The sequence below is a fragment of the Schistocerca gregaria genome, chromosome 1 (assembly GCF_023897955.1).
Source record: "Schistocerca gregaria isolate iqSchGreg1 chromosome 1, iqSchGreg1.2, whole genome shotgun sequence".
In the NCBI taxonomy this organism is placed as follows: Eukaryota; Metazoa; Arthropoda; class Insecta; order Orthoptera; family Acrididae; genus Schistocerca; species Schistocerca gregaria.
Window position 1 is genome coordinate 400,880,879 of NC_064920.1, and position 22,556 is coordinate 400,903,434.

Consider the following 22,556-nt stretch of genomic DNA (forward strand, 5'->3'; position numbering starts at 1 on the left):
AAACACACCATTATAAGCGGATATGGTCAGTTCAAACAGTTGACGTTGTCATGGTTCCTTATGATACCAGTTTGCGTATTTCAGCAGTGGATTAAGATATTATCTTAATAGGCTGGGTTTTGAAAGGGAATTTTGGAGTGTACTTTGAGTTGAACAGTGTTTTCCCTTTCTTGATTAATACTAAACACAGCCTAGGGAGGTTGCATACATCTAGATGCTTCGATTGTTTTCTTGAAATCTTCAGAAACTTTGCGTTCCATAACTCAACATTTTTATCGCACTATAAGCACGAATGGCCACCCACGTGGAATGTAATTTTTGTCTTCTTCAGGCCACTAATTTCATTGAGGATTACATAGTGAACGAAAGGGAAGACAGTGAAGATTTTATTTTGACCGCCAGCAGAATCACGAAGTATTTAGGATGTCCCAGGAGGAATGTTCAGTACTCAGGCACATGTCAGGTACTTTCATTCAAAGCAAGAAGTCCAGTAAACATGGGCTCTAAATTGCATACTAACCCTGTAGCACATAGCGTATGTTACAGTGGAAAACTGTTAGTGGTCGCTTCTCTGGCGGTTTTAATCACTCCTGAGGCTGTTAAGTGCATACTGTCCGCTGCAGTTGGCACTCCCTACTGGTGTTGTACCCTGCATGCATTTGCAGCCGCATGAATGATTGCAAACGCCAGAGAAATGACCTTTACAAGCTGTACATTGCAGTGAAAAACCATGCACCACAGAGTTAAGAGCCACAAGCACGTTTTCATCTTCTATGACACGAAACAAATCCCTCCTACTACAACCTCTTGGCTTTCTGTATTCTGAGAGATGGTAGAAAAAAAGTCCAGTAAACTGCATATCCTAAGAGCTATGAGCACTTCTTCATATTCCTTATTGAAAAACACATCCCTTATACTGAACAGTGGCCATATCTATTAAGGTATGCGCTTTACAGCCCACGTTTACTAGCCTTTTTAGCTTCGACTGGTGGTTCCTGTCATATCCCTGAATTTTCACCATTCTTTCTGGGACACCCTGTATAGAGCTCTTCAGTGACCTCATCAAAGCATGAGTGATTAAGTGAAAAGAAATGACGTCAATTCATTTGTTTCCTTTTCGCAATGCATTCAGGGTAAACATAAAGGATTTGCCTGTTGCGAATTTTTTGTGCAAAGTCTATGGAGAGAGACACGATCTTTCTTTTCCTTGTCTCCAATTTACTGGTGAGAGCGACTGCACAACAATTCTGTTCGCTCTGTCCTCTCGTGGCCACTGATTTGCCTGCTTTTTTTCCCTGAAATATTAGCTTACTGGCTCTTTTTCCTTACAGCTAAACTTTGAATAGTAATATCCCTGGACTCGCTTGCGTTTCTCCGGTATTAGTCTCTCAACAGACGAGTATGATCAGTCGTAATCTGGCTGCAGCAATAACTCACTTTCTAAAAGAAAGTGACTTACCTGTATTTTTATAGTCTAGTTTTAATTTTCATCATGTGAACAATAACTTGTATTGACGCTTTATATACCGCCGACAGCCAAACAATATAGAGCATGAGCTGTATGTCCTTACGCGATTTTATTGTCACATAAATAATGGTTAGTTCGGATATAAGTTTTCATTCTAGTTATGCGTGACTAGTGTATATCGTGAATAAATTATATTTTTGTCTTTAATAAGCTTAATATTCTTGGAAGCCACCGCGTATTACTTGTACCGTTGCAGGAATTCTTTTATCTCTACATTAAACATTAGCCAAATAATGTGTCATAGAATTATTTTTCGTGATACTGTTGTTCAACGGCAATGCTGAAGTCGCAAGATGATCGTCCAACAAAGAAAATGCAAACCAAAACACGCAACGTGCAAGATTGCTAGGCCCCTGTATAACTAAAGATATTTTTCATTGTCTTTCGGTTAAAATTAAATATGAGACACAATTTTAGGACTAGACGTAGTGTGCCGAGAGGACGTGCTATTAACGTTCCACGTATTAAAAAAGAAAAGAAGGTTATTGGTCAAGTGCATTACATTTGTTCGCGATACTGTAAGGAGGAAATTAGTTTGTTAATAGTGTGTACTGGATCTGCTCCAGATATCGTCATCTTACTTCTCAAAGGAAGTGATTATTACATTAGGACCTAATTACAGGAAAAGAAAACTATGAGCCAAGATAATTTGAACAAAAAGGTCACTACTAACACAAAACAGGAAACACATAAATCATCTAAATAAATGAATGCATTATGACTGCTATAAATAGTAATCCGCTATGTCAATAAAAGTAACCCAGCTACAAACAACCACTTGGATAGAAAAAAAAAATATATTTGCTATGACATTAATGTAAAACGTTTGAGACTAAAGATATTAATTGTGGATCCTTGGAAAATTAGACAAAATGGGACTGGAAGATTTAGGAATGTGTATATGGTTGGCAATAAATACACTCAGGGTGGGGAGAGAAAGTATGAGCAACTCCTGCAAGAAATTGAACAAAATTAAACTTGCTACAGAGTACAGGGCCAGTATTTTTAGAATACAGACGCGTGTTATAAGAATAATTGTATCTGATGTTAAATACAGAACATCCTGCAGAGTCCTCTCAAAAAATAGGGTGTTTTAACCTCCGGACCCGCACTCAAACCTGGAACCCTGCCTTCCTCGGGCATTTCTGAGCCATCCTTCTCTCTCTCTCTCTCTCTCTCTCTCTCTTTCAGTGAAGAATACGACCCACTCTCAAAGTTTTACTTCTGCTAGTATCTCTCTCCTGCTGTCCAAACTTCATAGATGTCCTGCGCATTTTGAGGAACCTAGCACTCCTCGAAGAATAAGGCGAAAATTGTTCGCTACAAAAAGAAACAGCTTAATACTGCAGAAGTGGAAAATTAAATTAATGGACCCTATTAAAACATTAAATGTCCAGAATCAGTGCACTACACTGGCTATTATAGTTTGTTACGATGATGACAAGGGCGACTGGACGAAGCAAAGCAGTTTTGCATAGCCTGATGAACCACATATTTAAAAATTACTAGGATCATAGCTGTTTTTTGGTACTCACTTGAATGAAGTTAAGTTTTGTGCAGGGCTTATTTATCCTTTAAGGCATGATTACTGGCCATTAAAAATGAAGAAACTAGTTTATTCTGCACAATTCCACTTACTAGCGAGTTATGTAATTATTTTGTGGGGAACCTCAACGTACAGGCCCAGTTTTTTAGAATAGAGAAGCGACTTTTAAGAATTAGATATGGTCTACGTGGAGAATATCCTTCAGAGTACTCGTTAAAAAAGTAAAAAAAAAAATGGGTATTTTGACAACTATCAATATTTTCTCACAAAAAGAGTGATTTGGATGAATATAAACAGTAGGACCAAAAACAACCTCTATAAAGGCCTCAACGGTTTTAATGTGCTATCAAAGCACATTAAATGGTATATAACTTTCTTTTGGGTAACTCTTTTTAACCCACTACTCCACTGAAGGAATATCTTCATTGCACTTAAATAGAATGAACATCTTTGACTCCTTTCCATATCCTAGTTACAACTCCCGCTAGGATCCACGGAATATAACTAATGTAACGGAATGAAGAGTAACGAATAGAAAAAAAAAGAAAATTATTCAAGTCTCCTCCAGTTCGTCAGAATTACTCATGCCGTCTCAAAATATTCCTTTACGGCAGAATACGTACTGTGTGTCTCATATAGGTTCCGCCTAATCAGGTACCTTGATAGAAGTGTATAATATTTTAAAATTTTAATCTTTTTATGCGAATCAAACAGATGTTCAACTGAGCCATAATTACCTGTGTGGCAAGTTATTCCATTACAGATATTTCTTCTGATATTGAAATAAGATTTGCAGATCTTTCATATTTAAAAAATGAGGGGAAAATCGCATTCGTATGAAGCAGAAAAGAGTGAAGCTCTTAATCGGGCTCTTGTGACATTTTTAGACAGCAAAAGCGCAGCAGGCGGAAGAAAAATCTCCCTGGTCGAGTCCCGAGCCGGTCCACAGTTTCAGTCTATAAAAGTACTAAAGCATCTTATTTTTTTAGGGTCTACCAAAATAAGAAAATTCAGTGCTCTGAATTTCCTCTTTGTGAAATAATGAGGGATGTATCCACGTAATTTTCTGATTCATCATCGTTAGCGTATTCATAGTATTGTATTTAAATGAAAAGTTTCTTGCCATATCAATAACAGGACATTTTCTAAGATATAAGATCTGTAGGATGTTTTTCGAAACTCCTTCTTCTTGTAAGTTAGTGTAACCTGAAAGCCCGGTCTATTTTCAATCCGACCATTTTTTTTTCAGTGTTTTTACTCTGGTGCAGTATGTATGTCACTGTCTATTTCAATAGTCACTTGTTACTCATTCTTTCGGTATTTTATCTCCATTTGTGCTAACTTCCCTGCAGTATTTCAGTTCTTGAACTCATTAGTAGTTCTACACTTACATCATGATGGAGAGACCCCTTTGTTCTTCTTAAAAGTCGAATATTAGTTAACTGTTTTTTTCTCTATGTTGTTTACTCACTCACCGTGATCACCTTATCTCAGTTCCTTTGAATGTCATTTTTCTGTCTTCTATTATTTTGTGTCTCAGGGTCCTGTTGAAAGTACCACAGGTCATTTCACATTCATATAGTTCGTTGTTCACATCATTTGCGTTTTCGTAGTTGGTAATATAGCCTTAAGACTTAAAAATTACACTGGCTCTATGAGGTGCTCATTGATATCTGAATCCGTATATAATTTATGCTTTCTTCTGAAGCCGTAACTTTTGGCCCGTTTTCTGAGATTTTTAAATTGCACTTCTTACATACTAGATTTAAATTTGTGAATTGAACAATGTAGTTCATCTTTAGGCGATTGCAGTATTACATAGTCATCTGTAAATTACCTTTGCATTTTGGCACACATTTGTTGGATTTGGTATTATCTAAAGTTAATTTCTCATTTCTATACTTCCATTGTCGTGCAGTACATACGTGTATGAAATACTGTAAAACTACACCTTTAAAGCTTACTGGGGGGTTTTCGCATTGAACCAAATATGTTTTTGCTAAGCCTTACTTTATTGGAATAACCGCTTTACGACTGATGGACCATGCCGACGCCCATACGTCAGCATGTAGAGGGGAGGGGGCTAGACCTGGGGTATGGAATATTTTTAATATCTTGTAAGACGAATAGAGAGTGGCCATAAAAAAGTTCCAGTTCCGATCTCGTTTTACAACATGTGTTATGCCGACACGTACATTATTTTCAGGAAAACCCCAGACTACACTACATATTTTCCTTTGTTCTTATTCGACTTGTTCTGCCTAGAACCATAGTTATAAAAAGTCTGTGAGCAAGTATGACTGTTTAATGACCTTCTGTTATATACCTAAGGCAACTTAGTCTCACCCCAGTTTTCTGTAAAACATCTTATAAGCCAGTAAAATATACTCCGTTAACTTCTTGGTATTACTTTCCAATGTGGTTGTTTTCGTCCTGTTGCAAAGGTGAACAGCATCAAACCAATGTGACCAAATGATTTGCGATATACACAAATGCTTTAAAGACGTACCACGTATGTTTATTCAGTAGTGAGTCTAATATCATTCAACAAATGGTCATGGAGACAGCGAACAACTTAAGTTCATTCTCTTCTAAATTGTGGCAAGTAGTATTCCTGTGGTACTGTGCTGGTCAACTTGATTCAACGCCCGCAAGCAATTCCAGAACATTGTTTCGAAAAAAAAAAAAAAACTATTTCACCTTTCCTCAAGGTACGCTCTCTCGCTGTCTGCAGATTATTGAACGCATTTGCATTCAGTTAATGACATTAATAGCCACAAATCTGTTTCGCCGTCTGTTCCAGCACAATTTGCATTCTTGGCAGCCGCACAGAGAAGTTTTGCGCCTGCCCGCGGGGCTAACACGGCACACTTTCAAGAAGAACAAGACGAGAATTATGACATTAAGTTCTGGCCCGCTACGGGCGCGCGGGCTTATCACACAGTAATTATAGAGCCGTTGCGCTGTTTACTGCTTAGCATTTTAATAGCATTTTTGCCGGTGGGGGCAGAGCACGTCGCCCCAACGTGCGGGGGGCGGAGCCAGCGGCTCACAGGCCCCGCCTACAACATGGCGCCCGCGGCGCTACCACGTGGCCGGCCACGTGGTCTGCCGCCTAAGCCCCGCCCTCGGGCCAACGGCCCTCGCTCGTAAATAAACCACCCACAAACATGGGCGGCAAAATAAATTGCAAGCTGAAAACGCCGACAAATAAATGAACTCGAGAGCATAGGTCTGGCGCAAAAAGATGGTGGAAAGGAGGGTGGTCCTGGAAACAGGGGGTGATGTCAGAGAAGGGGAATAAGAGCCGAGGGAGGAAAGGTGAACGGTGTGCGGCCTAAAGATGCTGGGGCAAGTGCAAGCATAAAGCCCTTCATCAATATTTGGTGCGTGATTGCGTGAAGCAATTATACACTGCTAGAAGTGTAATTGAAAGGTAAATAAAAAGCAATCTGAGGAACGAAAAATCGTATTAAATTGGCCAGTATTGTGCAGCGTGTCCGACCATTACACAGCCGAAGAAACGAAACTCGGGAAAGAATTAACACAATAAATACTAATAATCCACGAATAATTAGCAACGAAGCACCAGCATTTCTTGTATGGAAAACGCGTAACACCCTTGCTTCGGGAACAAAGGCGCACAGACCTTTCCGCCGCGCTGGAAATAATTAATACCCTCAGAAAAGAGATCTTAGCAGTACTTTTGGAAGGATGTGCTAGGGGAGCCAATTCAATAGCACTGTTTATAAATAATAGCCAAAACAGTACGCAATCACTGTATTCCTAAGACAATGTAATCCCGATATCGTGACTGCAATCTTGAAAGAATGTTAGACCACAAGTCATACTACAATAATGTGAATGAACAGTGATGAAGTACCTCCTGAGTGAGGCAAATAGCAGATCATTATGAACTCGCTAAGATTTTTCGAGGAATGTGAAAAACTTCAAATGCTCATTATCCACTGATCAGGTCATGGGGACGAGCAAAGATGTAGCCTAATGAAGTTTCCCATTCAAGAACCAGTGCTGAATTTCCAAAGAAAATCTGACTTCCTCGTTGTACAAGAAATATTTTTTTTAAGAAATTGATTATTACTTGTATTGAAGCACTGCTCTTCTGAATTCCCTCTTCATTCGAGGATTCACCTCTCTTTGATACTTACTGCAGCATGAAAATCTAATTCTAGCAACTATGCGGACGACCCACTGTTTGTCACAGGCTGATGCTTCGTGTAACAAATACCTCAAACCAGAAACCCTGAATCTTATTCCCTAACGTCACTGTAAACTATAGAATAGTATAATGGAAGAAGATAAATAATCATTTCTTTGATCAACGAGTGTTTGTTTGTGACAGACAGTTTAATATTATGATAAATAGCTGCTATAAAATGTAGGATGACGCATTAAAGTAAAGAAAGGGAGATTAGGTCACAACGTGGCGTCGACGACGAGGTCATTAGAGAGCAAGCTCGGATTAAAGGAGAATGGAGAAGGAAATTGGCTGTGCCGTCTCAGAGGTACCATTCTGATAATACCCTTAAGCGATTTAGAGAAATCAAGGGAAACCTAAATCTGGTTGGCCGGATGGGATTTGAACCATCGTCCTTCCAAATACGAGTCTACTGTCTTACCACTACAACAATTTTCTTAAATATTTAATTGCTGTGAAATTCAGTGAATTACAACGTTGTGGCACTACGTTTGGTGATAATAAGAAATTGTGTGGATAGCTGCAGATAATTCACACAGGTGGAACCCACTCTGAAAATTGCCATATCCTTCTGTATCAATGAAGTAATATATTTTCTAATGGAGATCAGAGATAATCTGCAGCCAGACCAAATCGCTTGAATAACCAACCTCAGACAGTGAATGACACTTTCTCACTTCTATGGAAACTGGCTCCAGTATGTGTAGCGCATTTTGTACGGTTATTTTCACAGTTCGGGACAGGAGTTTACTTCAGCTAGATGGGTTTCGACTCCATATGAGGGCCACTTGCTAAAGTGAGTTGTGACAGTTGTATATTTCATAATAAAAAACTAGAAATCTAACTGATCTGGTATCCTAGCTGTGCCGGTTCATAAAACAAAAACATTGGCAAACTCCTCTGCCATTGCTGTCCGCCTCTGGAACATGCTGCCCTGCTCTCTTCGCGCAATTCGCCCTCCTGCTACTTTAAGAAATTCTTTGTGTCATCCTAGTAGTACTTACCCATAACTACCGTATATGGCCAACTCGCCGTCCGTTAAATAGCAAAACCAATGCTCCCGTCTTCTAGCAGTTCCGCTTCTTTTTTCTTTTCCTTTCTCTATGATTCATGCCACCTTCTCCTCCCTTATATTCTTTATCTGTGTTATCACACTCTTCTTTCCATTCCTCGTCCATTTCTTTCTCCATGCCCACTGCTGCAAGCATTCATAATTAAAAGCCTTTCGTATTGGAATCTCAAATTCTTGTTGTATTTACCACTTACGAATTAAATCTATTTGTATGTTGTTCTTATCTGTAATAATGTAATTTTTATTTTTCTAAATTTAATATACCATTTAAATTTGTAGAAAGCCCCGTTAATTGTAACAAAAGGTTCTAATGGCCCTAGCTTGCCAAGTTCAATAAATAAATAAATAAATAAAATATTTTACACGATGTATTTTGGTGATGAAAAGATGGAACCGAGCTTTGGAGAAGGCTAACAAGGACCAACTAGACGGAGAGAACTAAAACAAAGATGATCTGAATGATCTGGGTGAGCATGTGCAGAACAACGTCACAGCAACTAAGAAAACAGAACTTTTTGGACCATTACTTCAGTCACGATACGTTTTTAACAGACATATTGGAAAAAAAAGTTTCGGAAAGCAATAAAAGGCCAACAAAGACAATAGTCAAAGTTCTGTTTGAAGTGACTGAGTACGAAATTGATTAAGAATCTGGTGCGACGGGAAGTACCATTTGCCATGCAGTTCACATTGATTTTCAAAGTACAGATGCAGACGTAAATGAAGAGTACAGCAAAAAATAGGGATGACCGCTTCCAGGGACAATGCATCGCCTTATCACGATGATACTGATGATATTTCGATAATGCGAAACGTTTCATTACGAGCGAGGTGGCGCAATGGTAGCACACTGGACTCGCATTCGGGAGGACCCCGCGTCCTGGCATCCTGATTTAGGTTTTGCGTGATTTCCCTAAATCGCTCCAGGCAAATGCTGGGATGATTCCTTTAAAAGGGCAAGGCCAACTTCCTTCCCCATCCTTCCCTAATACGATGAGACCGATGACCTCGCTGTTTGGTCTCTTCCCCCCCTCCCCACCCCCCCGCCCAAAAAGAAGAAAAAAGAACTCATGAAACGAGTCTGTGTACATGGTTCAGCTGTTAATGTAGTTAAATCATGCTAGTTTAAAGATGATGGTGTGTCTGATTTTAGGTTTCCCTGGTGTAACTCGTAGTGATTAAAAAACAGTTCTTAGGTATTCTGCTCGATAGCGCGATCCAAATTATTCGACATTTCAACAGACCGACGTGTTGCCATCACAAGGCTATCTGGTCTTCAGAACCGCCTGGGAAGGCGATACGTTTGTTTGCTGAGTTTTCGTAAGCTATGAAAAATGTTATTCTGTAGAACACTCCAGAGCAGCCTAAAAACAATTGCGGACGTAAAAATCTGGAAAACAATTTCGTTTAACAGCAGCAAGTGAACGTGTTACGCTTGCACCCTACCTACCAAGGGGAATAACATTCTCAATGAAAAATTGTGTACGGAATAGGTGCTTGTAAGAAATACTTTACATCTTCATCTAAATGATTCAACATTTCTGTCATAACATAATCACTCAGTTTCTAAACTAGAGTTAACAGAGAAGAAAAGTAATTAGAGTCGTTTTTAGTCAAGACTCGTAATGATATATTGTTACATAAAGTGGGCAAACCACTTCTTCGGAATCTGTTATTATAGCTTTTATATCTTGAGCTGACTGCAATCTAATTAAAAAGAATTACGCCAGACGCGTTTCGCTTTTATTTACGTAGCATGTTATGTGGTACTGGTGTTTCTTTACATAATGTGCTCCTTCACTCATTACTAATAAATGAAAAACAGCTAAGAAAGTCAATTGTAAATAGTGCTGCGCGGGAAATAACGCAAAATGACAAAAACTACCAGGTGCAGATGTGAAATGAAGCCTGTCAACACCAACCACTGCTAGCAAGAAGGGAAGGAACAGATTATGTAAAGAAACACCAATACCACAGAAGATGCTATGTAAATAAAAGAGAAACGCGTCTGGTGTGATTCTTTTTAATTAGATTGTAGTCAGCTCAAGACAGATAACCTATAACAACTGATGTTAACAGCTGCTGCGGAAAATGGCCACACAAACAAACGTATAATTCTTCGGAAAATTGCTGGTGGATTAAAATATTGTGTCTGACCGGTATTCGAACCCGGACCCTTGACGTTGTCGAATTCTTCAGGACAGTGAAACTAAGTAAAATACACGTTGCGAAGATACGATATAATGTAAAGTTTCACATTGTCGTTTGTATAGACAATAGTTGGATAAAAATTATAAGCCTGCCTCTAAAAGCGCTGGAATTTGACGTAATATGAGAGGGACAAAGCAAAACGAGGATAATGGAATGTAGTCAAATTAAATCGGGTGATGCTGAGGGAATTAGATTAGGAAATGAGACACTTCAAGTAGTAAGGGAGTTTTGCTATTTAGGAAGTAAAATAACTGATGATGGTCGAAGTAGAGAGGATATAAAATGTAGACTGGCAATGGCAAGGAAAGCGTTTCTGGAGAAGAGAAATTTGTTAACATCGAATATAGATTTATGTATCAGGAACACGTTTCTGAAAGTATTTGTTTGGAGTGTAGCCATGTATGGAAGTGAAACATGGACGATAACTAGTTTGGACAAGAAGAGAATAGAAGCTTTCGAAATGTGGTGCTACAGAAGAATACTGAAGATAAGGTGGATAGATCACGTAACTAATGAGGAGGTATTGAATAGGATTGGGGAGAAGAGAAGTTTGTGGCACAACTTGACTAGAAGAAGGGACCGGTTGGTAGGACATGTTTTGAGGCATCAAGGGATCACAAATTTAGCGTTGGAGGGCAGCGTGGAGGGTAAAAATCGTAGAGGGAGACCGAGAGATGAGTACACTAAGCAGATTCAGAAGGATGTAGGTTGCAGTAGGTACTGGGAGATGAAGCAGCTTGCACAGGATAGAGTAGCATGGAGAGCTGCATCAGACCAGTCTCAGGACTGAAGACAACAACAACAACAACAACAACATGAGAGGGACAAAGTTGATAATCTGTAGATCGGGTGCGCAACCATCCGCAATCTTGACAAGGCTAGCGCGGCAGCTAACACAGGTTCACTCACAGTAACGACTATCCGCAACTATCACGAGCTGCTGCCTATTTTCGAAACCCTGGCGCAAACCACAATATCTTTATATAATTATGGAAATACGATTGTGCCTTGAACAAAAAACAAATTCTTCATGTTTAGCGTCAAAACATGTTTCGGTGAAGTTTCACCAACTACAGCAGGTTCGTTTATTCACTGAAAATCAGTCAAATTTTGCATAATAAAACTCAGTTTTAGATTATAGTTTTTATATTTCTAGTATTATTAACAGAAATAATATATATCTTAGTATCACGTGCTGATATTTATGCCGCCATCTGTTATTTGCAGTGCAGCTGACATTTTATTGCAGTTTTTCATTTGCACCTGAAGTATAGCTGTAATTCAAATATTAGACAGCCACATAATCCTAAAATTATATATTTTATCATGCAAAATTTCTTTGCATTTTATGTGACTGAAGGTAAATGAATCCTCTGACGATGGTGAAACATCGCCGAAACATGTTTGAGTGACAAACAAGACGAATTTGTGTTTTCTGACAGCATAACCGTATTTCCATAATTATAACGTATCCTAGGAAGCAAGCAAGGACAGAAAGGGAGCTTCAACCAGAAGATGAATACAAAAAATTTATTTTTATTCTCGCATTCACAGGTTGATAGTAAGCACTGTTTTTTTATTATTTTTTTAAGTCTAATGTTAATTTAGCAGTCGACGAAATACGCAAGAGCAGTCACGTTTTCCTTCTATAATTAAAAGAAAAGTAACTGGTTTCAGTTATCTCTCTAATAATTCCGTCGACAGTCACAAAGTTCAACAAAACAATAGTGAATACAGCCACCGAGTTTAGAACTCAATTCACTGTACACCTGCCTCTTTTCAGAATTTTGAAGGAAAAAATCCTATAAACCGCAGGAAAATTTAAATTAGACAATCTTTATTGAAAGATAAGTAGATTGTGGAACGACCAATTCGTCGTTGCCACAACATGTGAGCATGAACTTCTACAAGAACTTCTTATAGCGTATTTTTACTCACAAGTAATCGAATGGACTTTTTTACTGGTTATGTTACGTTTATTCATATTTTTGTTGACGTTTAATATTGAGTCAGCAATGATGTTCTTATCCATTCCTAATTTGTGTTTCCAGGACCGTCTTCCTAAAAGGGTGGCTATACTCTTGTACATCTGAGAATACTTCTGTCATATCGGTGAGGGAATCCAGATATGATGAGGGCAAGTCCTTTCGTGGCTCCCAAAACTTACCGCGCTCTTCTGATCCGCAAATATTGTGGTGAGAAATATTTTAAATAAATGCTGTTTGAGCGTTGTTTAACATCGTCACAGACTTTCGCATTAACAGCTCATAGTTAACATAATAATATTTTTCTTTCAACTAACTTATTTGTTAACTTTTGGAGTTACTAACAACTCGTAAACGTTCAGCTGTATTGTTACACAACTATATCGCAAAGATTATTAAACATATTTAATGAAACCAGTTGAGAAACAGTGTCTGATTATCATATCCGAGCGCATACATTGCTTTATGTAGTTGCAAAGAAGTTCACAATTCGAAAGGAGAACTAATATTTATTGGGATAGCGTACCTATACTTATTAAGCACTCTGTCCACAGCTTGTTTTGTCATTTCCAACCAGTATCAATGCCAAAAAGACATAGTGCAGTCGTAGCGCTCTAATATCAAATAACCAAGCACAGTGGTTTGAATGGCGGTCCATTTAATAAATTTGCGAGTGTTTTTGTATTACGAATGGACGTAGCTAGGATGCTAGAGGTCGCTGTCACGCAATTTAGTAGACTATCAAGGTCATTGAATGAATTTTGTGAATTTGCTCTTTATTTGTAAATGCTAAATGTCGGAATTACTCTGTGTAGTAACATCTATGGGGTGATGTTTTTCAGCTTGTTCTCTGTATTAAGTACATCTACATCTACCTTAGCGCTTAATGAGTTTGGTTCCCTTATTCACTTCATCAAAGCACCTGTTCGATTTCTGTAGTGTTAGGTGGTATGAGGAAGTAATTAACTAATTTACTTTGTGCTCAACGGACAGTAGACGAAAACAGCAGTGAAAAATAATTACATTCAACAAGAATGTAAATTAGTACATATGTATAAGTATTTTAAATTTGTTACACAGCACTTTTCGGTTTTTCCCACTATGATGGCGTAACACTTGCTTCGTATAAAAATTAAACGTTTTTATCTTTATTATTATTAGCGATGACCTGGTGAAAGAAGCTAGGGAAAAGTCGGTAGCGCCGAATAACTCACACAAATGAAATGATCGGCAAGTGTATCTTATCTGAAAGCAATGTTGACGGTAATAAATAAACGTACTTCTGCTAACAACTTATCGATTTTCTTTCAGCAACAGAACTAGATAACTTTGGTAAAGAATGATGATAGCTCCCGCAAAGACAGCAGGCAAAGCAGCGTCAAGCCCATCACTGCTGCAAGGTGTAACTGAAATTCTGCTGGCACTCCTAAATAGCGATCGCTGTTCTTCCGAAGCTGTTAATACACTTCTCACAGCTATGGAGACGCTACACTCACAGTACAGTTCATCATACATTTATTCAAGAACTCTTACGCATACAAGTTCTCGACAGTAAACAAGAATTATTGTTGTGGGCACACGCCGAAAGCAACACTCAAAAAGTACTGAGGTGTTAAGAATTTGATCAAAGTGCAGTGTTCTATAGGCAACGACATTGTTACGGAAAGTATATTTGGTCAAATGTAGTTGTTATATGAGAAACAACCAGTCTTGACTTTTTTTTATAAAGACTCAAATCGTCTTTCTTTCGGCTGACCCGTGAGAGTCAAGAGAAATTAAAACTGAGAACGGTTATACAGAAACTATAAAGTATGTGTAAGAGAAGTTCGTAACTGCTGATCCTGAAAGATGGATAAACCATCAGAAAAATGTCACCACTATTAACAGTGAAATCGTAAAATGTGCTGACGGAACCAAAACAGCTGCAAAGAAGATTTTCCCAAGAAACATCTGCCACGCCAATGCGAAGTTGTGAAAGATAGAAGAGAGGAGTTAAAGTCTTGGCGACGTTGTGCTCATTATGTATGGAGCACTAGCTCAATTGGAAGCAATCGACAACTGACATACTGAAGGAATAATCTCCTCATTTCCTCGTTTCCTTGAAGTGATTCAGACTACCTCGTGGAGCTGTGATGGTGGCGCTCTTGTTCTTTGTGCACAGGATGAGCAGCAATCTGCGACTGTTTGTTGATGACTCTGTAGTACAAGGGAATGTGTCTTCGTTGGGTAATTGTAGAAGGATACAAAATGACAGACAGAATTTCTGTAGCTCTACATGCAGAAAAATGTAAGTTAATCCAGATGAGTGTGGAAAACAATCCGGTATGTTCGAATACAGTTTAAGCGGTGTGCTGCTTATCACCGTCGCGTTGAAAAAATATCTGGGCGTAACGATGCAAAGCCAAGTGAAATGGAACGATGGAACGAGCACGTACGGTTGGTTGTAGGGAAGGCGAATGGACGACTTCAGTCTATTAGGACAGTTCTAGGAAAGTGAAGCTCATCTATAAATGCAACCGTCCTTAGAATACTTGTGCGAGCCATTCTTTAGTGCTGGTTCGGGTTGTTGAAATCCCCACCGGGTTGGATTAAAGGATAACAGAGAAACAATTCGGAGGCGGGCTGCCAGAATTGTTACCCGTAGCCGGCCGAGGTGGCCGAGCAGCTCTAGGCGCTACAGTATGGAACCGCGCGACCGCTACGGTCGCAGGTTCGAATCCTGCCTTGGGCATGGATGTGTGTGACGTCCTTAGGTTAGTTAGGTTTAAGTAGTCTAAGTTCTAGGGGACTGATGACCTCAGAAGTTATGTCCTTTTTTTATCGGTAGGTTCGATCAACGCGCAGGTATTACGCAGATGCTCCATGAATTCAAATGTGAATCTCTGGACGGAAGACCGTGTTCTTTTCGCGAAACACTACTGAGAAAGCTTAGAGAACCGGCTTCAGCGACGGACTACAGAAAGATCCTACCGCTACCAACATACGCCTTGCGTAAAGACGATGGAACTCAGGGCTCTTTCGAAAGCATACAGGTAGTTTTTCTCCTCTTCCTCTTTGCGAGTTCAACAGGCAAGTGAATGGCTTGTAGTTAAACCCCCTTATGGTGGCTTGCTGAGTATGTATATGCTGACGCAGAGGTAGAAATCACAGAAAGCATATCATCACACCCGGAAATGAATTCGAACCCGTTCTTCCCACTACATTAGTTACTAAACCAGCTCTCTTGGTCGATCGACATGACAGGAAGTTGTGACTTGTCATAGGAATAAGTGATTTTTCTAAGGATAGAAAATTTTTTGCCTCTTAAATAGAACGAGAAAAACCAAGAAAATTTACAACTTGGAAGAACCGAAAGGTGGCTCAGATATGAAAGAACAGGTATTTCTGTATTACATTCAAAAAACTGAAACTTTTCGTTGAAACGGGATGCGTGAATTCTTCGCTCAATATCACCGAGAAATTGTGGTCTAGTGTCGATTTACTAATATTTCGACAGTTTCTTCATGTATAGTAGTTGTTCGGACATATATAAACAAAGAAAAGTACCTGAAAACATAGGAGCTACATTTCTGATTGATTTTAATTCTGAATGCTTCAGGCATTGTTAAGATAATTCCACTGCATGAAAATCTTTATATTTACACTTCCTAGACCTTTGCTAAGGAGACCGTTTTCTGCACAAAATTAGGTGTTGGTGGAAAAGTTGACAAATTTCAGAATAGGTATTTTATTGCCCCGAGAAAAGAAGAGATAAGCAAAGCAAGAGTATACTTAGATCAAAACAATGATCTTTGAATTTAACAATGATCTTTCAATTTAACATAAGACTTAAGGCCTGCACATCAAGAGATGAATATTCTGCGAGAACTTGTGTGTGTCTTATTGAGATAGTCTATTTCATTTCAGAGTCTCAAATGTGTTGCTGAAGAGGACTATGAGCCTGTAAGCTGTAGTCAATGTCCTAAACAGAATGTATTGCTGAGCAAACCCTCTGGGTATTAAATTTCATACTGCGTCTACATCTACACGATTACCCAGGAGTTCACAATTACGTGCCTGGCAGAAGCACCTTCACACTGTTTCACTATCATTCCACTCTCGAACAGAGCACGGGAAAACGAACACTTAAATTTTTCTGTGGGAGCTCTAATTTCTATTATTTTATTATGATGATTATTTCTCCCTACGTAGGATGGCGCCAACAAAATATGTTTTCCACTCGAAGGTGAAAGTTAATGATGAAATTTCATGCGGAGATACCTCTGCAGCGAAAATCGTCTGCTGCAACTTCGATAAACTAACGTGTTCACAATATGCTGTTTAAAATTACGATAGCAGCCACAAAACAGAAACATGTTCAGTCTGTTCATCACTGAAAAACTGTAATACCAACATTTGAAGATTACTTTTTCAAACTCCCGTGTTAATTTGTATGTGTCAGTTCACACATATTTGTTCGCATGCATTTATATGTTTGTACTGTATTACAAAGAAAAATTATATGTGTTTTATTTTGTTGTGGTTATAGCAATGATAGGATGGAATATTTAAGTCATGTAGAAAAGGTATAATTAGCATATATCTTAAGAGGAATTAACTTTATTTGATAACTCATTAAATATTGTACAGAAAGTAAATCATATTTTTCAAGAACTGGTGTCTTGTAGTTAAAATAGTGAAGTACTGTATGTTGTAGCATCTCTTAATTGGAGTAACTGTTTGCTTTTCAACTAAATTATTATACGTTTCTGGAAAGCTTTAGAAATGGAATTATTTCTCCTACTTTTTTCTCGTGTGATAATTCAGAATTGCGGTACTGTTATTTTGAATGCTCTTGCATGTGTTAAAGTTTTTCTTATAAGTCATTGCTTACTGGGTATTTACAACTCTTAATGACGGTGTACGACGGAAAAATGTCTCCAGTCGTCCTCGATAGATAAATTGTAATAAATCTTATTGTTATTTCTTTTCTTCACCATACTGACAGTTATACCAGACTGGTAACGGAAAATGAGTTCTATGCACTGATTTCTAAATATAGATCTAAAATGCTGAAAACAAAAAGTGAATCAACAGGCAGTTACAGTCGTTCACAGTACAAACTGTTACCTTCAAGAAAACACGCAAGTAAATGAAAATAAGCAAGCATCCACCATTTTTATAGTTACATATAAAATTCAAATAAAACAAACTACATAAAGTACTGCATTGATGGACTGAATAAACTGATACTTAACAACTTACTTTAAATTCCTTGTATTATTACCAATTAATATCAGCTTCATAAAAAAATTAATAGAAGATAGCTATACTAACGAAAACAAGAGGGTTTAAGATAATAAGGTTACCTGGTTGTAAAAGAGTCCATCGCAATATCACAATAGCTGTCGATTCGTATCTTCTTCAGCTTCGGCGAAGGTAAATATCTGAAAAATTAAATTAAGCTTTAGTTAACGTCATTTACAAATACAGAATATCTCTGTTTCCAAGCTAAATACGACTATTTATTTAATAAACAATCTCGGACATACATTCTTCCAATTCCACTATTGACTACAACAATGAAAGTAATTTTGTATAGGTTTACATAGGTAATAATAATTTATTCAGTGTACTTGAATCACTTGAGTAAAAATTATTTCGATAAATTTAACAGGTATATTTACTTAGAGGTGCTTTGTCAAAAATAAAATTTGTTATCATTTAATTTCCTTATTTCATGGCACCTTGTTCCCCAAGCGTTTCCAGAAATATATCTGCTGGACGCGTACACATCTGTCAAGGATTGTAACCAGTTTCATCCAATTCTCTTATGACCTTGTCAATTTTACTTCTTGTTTTATTATCTTCCCCGCCTTAAAAATTAAATATAATTGTCCAAAGAATTTGATAATTTTGTTTTCTAAGACTGAACTGGAAACTACGTGGGGTAGTGTGTTTTCAGTAATTAATCTTCAAATCTCTCAAGGAGTGGCTGTTGCGGAGAACGTAGCATATCGTCATAGTTTCAAATGACCATCCATAGAACTACACGCATACACAAAATGACTGTGGTTTTAATCCTAATGCTAAAAAAAATATAATCAATGTACGGTTGGTCTTAATGATGAATTCCGGGTGTTGTGACGAGTGTTATTCAGTAGTCTCGGAGCCAACGGAACGCAAAGGTAATAAATTAGTAATAAATTCCTCCGAATGCGAGCAGTTGTTGTGTTGACACCATGGCCGTTAATGTAACTAAAAGGTAGCGACAAGGATGAGAAGGGGGAGGGATTTTTTTTTTCTTTTACGGTGATGGCCGAGCGGGGCGGGTAGAGATTGGGGAGCCGGGGGAGGGGGGAGGGGGGAGGGGGGGCGGGTAGGAAAGAATCGGATGCAACACCAATCTTATGCAGTAGGGCGTAAATCCATATTACAACTCTCGGATGATAATTTGTGGCTTCTTAATTTTTTGTTGATTTAAAGCTATTTGTCGCTAACATTCTCGCCATAGGTGCCAAAAGTTTTTAATGAATTTTCTACTCTGTGTTCTTGATGTGATACCGGTTTACAGAAACTGACAGTTACTCCTAAGCAAGTATTAGGATTTTTTTATATTTTCTTCTACTTCTATCTCAGATTTGACGATTACATCTGTTTCACCAATAAAATTCCATCTTCGACAACGTTTCGATTATCTATTCTGGAAGATCAAAGGCCAATGAATGAGAAGTATTTCATACTGTATAGGCTACTTTCTTTTCTATATCTTATCGGTTCGGACGTGTTTCTGTCTTTATGCTGCTTAACAGGATCCTCGAATAATTACTTCTACTATCCCAGACAATCTAATCCATTCGAAAGCTTAAGCAAAGACTTCGTAGCGACTTCTCACGGCTCAGTGACACAGCCAAATATTCTCTTCATATTACTTTCAGTCCAGTGTCATCTGTCCACAGTACCAGACAGTGTCCTCTTTCTGACGTCAACAGTTTCAACAGCTACAATCTTTAGTGTTCTGTATAATGCAAAAGCGTCGAACGAAAATTTTTGTTTGTCTTACAGTTTTTCCCTATCTTCTGGTCCCCTCATTAAACACATTTTTCTTGATCCATATTTCTTTCAAATAATTTCTATCTGTTAACTGAACGAATGCTATTGAATTAATAGTAACGAGTATATTCTCTGCAGTGAGGCGCTGTGACTACAGTAATCACCTTCCCACCCTATTTACTGGCCTTTGCTAACTTATCTGGTAAGAATAGTTCTGGCACCACTGAATGATGAATAAGTCATCATGTAATTTTACTAAAATACAGCATTAATCTGGTAATTAAAACATTCGATTTCTTCAGTTACCAAGTAAAACAGGTCAAGACAACATGACTTATACGGCTGAATCACGCAACAGACGCCTAAATGTATATCTTTGTCCTTTGTTTTCTGTGTGTTTAGTACTAGCTAATAAAATCTTTTTCTGTTAGAGTGTTTAATGATAATAAATCGGAAAACTGTACAGGAGCGTCGTGTGCAAGTCTCTTCAATAACTCCGGAATGTTTTCTCACAACATGCTTGACGATGTGACATAACAGGAAGCGCATTTGGCAGAAGAAAATGAGCGAAGTTTATGCTTTGAAAAATATTTCTTCAGGCGCACTTCATTCAACAATAACAGAAATAATTATGGTGGAGCAATTTTCTGTAACTGTCACTGCCCATTTAACTCTTCATGAAAGAACAATCCGTTCTTCAATTATAAACGTTTGTATTTGTTTACTCGCAGCACCTGTTTCGTAACAAACAGATAACTGGCAATACTACATTGATTTATGTATACTTCCAATAACGCTGTAACGTTGCTACTTGAAATCAGAAGCCTTCGACTACAGTACGAATTTCTCTGTGTAAGGCACTTTTGTAAGCGTGTGGTCACTGAGGTACAGAACCGTATAAAGGTGTAACTGTAGTCGTTATTTGTATACTTCTAGTGTAAGTCCCTTCTCTCTCTCGAATGGACTCCTATAGTGACTGGATAAAAACACGAGAACACCACGAGAGATCCACGTTTGAACATCAATGCAGCTGCTGGATACCACGAAAAGCAACTGTGCAATGTCAATACGTTCCAAACGTCAGTCGTTCTGTCTAGTTGTGAATGCGTTACGTCGGAGCTAAATGAATTCATACAGGGGCGAATCGTTGATACTCGGCTGGTGGGTGCTTTCGCAACCAAGATAGCCGAAGCGTTTGATGTTTCAAGAGGCACTGTACCGAAGATATAGCCGCATACAGGGAAAGCGGAAAAACATTATCCGCTAAGTCACAACGCGACGAAAATGGGTGTTGACTGATCGTGACTGACGGTCACTGAAGAGAACTGTGACGAAACGTAAGAGCACGTCACCTGCAAAAGTCGCAGCAGAACTGAATGTCGCACTCGCGAACTCTGTCAGCACCGAAACAACGTAGCTGGGATTCGGTGATAATTTGAGGGCCATATCGCGGTATTCCGTGGGTTCCATGGCTACTTTGGAAGGTCACATTACTGCCAAGCATGAGTTGATCATTTAGGCTGATCAGATCCACCCTATAGCATAATGTTTGTCCCTATTGGTGATTTTGTGTTCCAAGACTACAGAACGCCTGTCCACACGGCTTCGATCGTTCAGAACTGGTTTTGTGAGCTTTAGGATGGCCCTCGCCATGACAGTCGCCAGTTCTCAAGTTCACTGAGCCCTTGTGATCTACCTTCGGGTGACCGCTATCCATCTCTATCATTGTTACCTGAGCTTGCCACTATTACGCAGTAAGAGAAGTATTAGAATCCCTTGAAAACCGTAAATAATATATTATCGATTCTGAGATGACTGTAAGCTGTTTTGAATGTCAAAGGTTTTACTACACCGTATGTGTTGTGTTTGTAATGTCCCATATTTTTGTCCACTCACTGCGCAAGGCATGTGCAGAGCTTAGTGCGCAATATGTAAGTTTAATTGCGTGGTAACTATGGATGTGTATGTGTTATGGAAGTTGTGAAGGTAATATCAAGGTAAAACATCAGGTCTGCGTTTATATAAACTGTAAAATATGTACAATAACTGTTGAGCCTAGACACTTGCACTACTCCAGAATATTAGTAGTGTAACAGAGGAAACTATTTAAGTCAAATAAGTTATAACGTGCGTCAAGGTGTACAGGAGTCAGTCAGCAGCCATTGTTTTTTGCCCATCAACAAACTACCATCATGCCCGAGTGAATTAGCAGATGGGCTGAATAAGACAGCAACAAAAACATAATTCATTAATTAGTTAGGGTTCAGTATCTTCACTAGTGGCCTTGGAAACTAGTTCCGTATTCCTGTCTATTGTTGTAAGACTTCCTATATTTAGAATACAGGCTGACTATCGTATTATTTAACCTACAGACCAGGTAATCTTTTGGCCTTCTAACCAGCTGATATCACGATACACAGTAGAATATAACTAACTATATAAAATATACGTTGTCTTTTAGATGTGTTTAAAACCACATATGTTTAAGTGTTATTTATCTGTCCACACGTATTTAGACATTCCGTTACACGTTATTTCTTCCTAACTTGTCATAACAACTGCATTTTAAAAACGTAGATATTTACTAACTGCTGACTGTATTGCGTTTTCATTTGCGATGCACAAAGCGAAATCTCATCTTAATTCACCGGAACTTTTGCATTAAAATCAAAGTAAGCAGCTGTGCTGATGTAGTAATATGTAGAATCAACGAGTTGGCAAATCCGAATTTTGTTTCTGACCTAAGAATAAACTATATCTATTTGCTTGCTCTAGGTACGTAAGTAAAGATTCTTGTTTAGAACTGACCCAAATTAATTCGTGGTACCTGTACCTCAGACAAGGTTATGGCTCGTTATAAGTAGCAGGCTTTGTTATAAAGTATTCTGGAATTCATCTCGAATGATCTATATCGCTACAGCCAAATACAACTCCAGTGTCTCAGTAACTGCGTGACTAGGCGC

The 22,556-nt window shown here is 38.4% G+C and overlaps 1 long non-coding RNA gene across 1 annotated transcript in view; it reads right to left on the minus strand.

Moving 5' to 3' along the window:
* The window catches only part of LOC126349184 (uncharacterized), a 276,580-nt gene that overhangs the window by 220,619 nt on the left and 33,405 nt on the right, over positions 1-22,556 (minus strand). Inside the window, exon 2 of the long non-coding RNA XR_007565182.1 lies at positions 17,910-17,987. This is a non-coding gene — a long non-coding RNA (uncharacterized LOC126349184). The remainder of the gene's footprint in view (positions 1-17,909; positions 17,988-22,556) is intronic.